Here is a 255-nt window from a genome sequence, read left to right as displayed (position 1 = left end):
AAAATGGGTTTTGTTCTTAATCCATTCAACTAGTCTGTGTCTTTTGACTGGGGAGTTCAGTTCATTGATATTTAAAGCTATTAATGAAATATGTGTATTTAATCCTGTCATTTTTATTTCTGCTCACATTCTTGATATAGCTGTACTTTTCCATGGTTATACTGTCATTGAATTTCTTTCTGCAACCCCTTGGTTATAGTCATTTCTTTCTTCAGCTCTTTGTATTGCTTCCAGAACCTCTGAAGGACTGGTTTT

This window comes from Nannospalax galili, unplaced genomic scaffold (genome assembly GCF_000622305.1).
Source record: "Nannospalax galili isolate Female #2095 unplaced genomic scaffold, S.galili_v1.0 scaffold243, whole genome shotgun sequence".
In the NCBI taxonomy this organism is placed as follows: Eukaryota; Metazoa; Chordata; class Mammalia; order Rodentia; family Spalacidae; genus Nannospalax; species Nannospalax galili.
This window is presented reverse-complemented; position numbering follows the sequence as displayed.